Raw genomic sequence first — 233 nt, 5'->3', positions numbered from 1 at the left:
TCTGCCCTACTTATTAGTCAGAAAGCTCAAAGTACTCATTGATTTTATATCTGATTAGTGCTAAAACTGTTTAAGTTTATTATCATTATTTATTACTGTTTATTTTTTCTGTTATAATTGATTATTTTCTCAGTATTCTTTATACTGTTCTCTTTATTTTTGGAGGGTGCTTTTCTTATCTATTTATTTTGCAGTTTGTTTTTAAAATCAGTTTAGAAGAACATGTTTATAAC

Source organism: Austrofundulus limnaeus, unplaced genomic scaffold (assembly GCF_001266775.1).
Source record: "Austrofundulus limnaeus strain Quisiro unplaced genomic scaffold, Austrofundulus_limnaeus-1.0 Scaffold2032, whole genome shotgun sequence".
NCBI classification, from domain to species: Eukaryota; Metazoa; Chordata; class Actinopteri; order Cyprinodontiformes; family Rivulidae; genus Austrofundulus; species Austrofundulus limnaeus.
The sequence above is the reverse complement of the archived record's forward strand: the minus strand, read 5'-3'. Positions refer to the sequence as shown.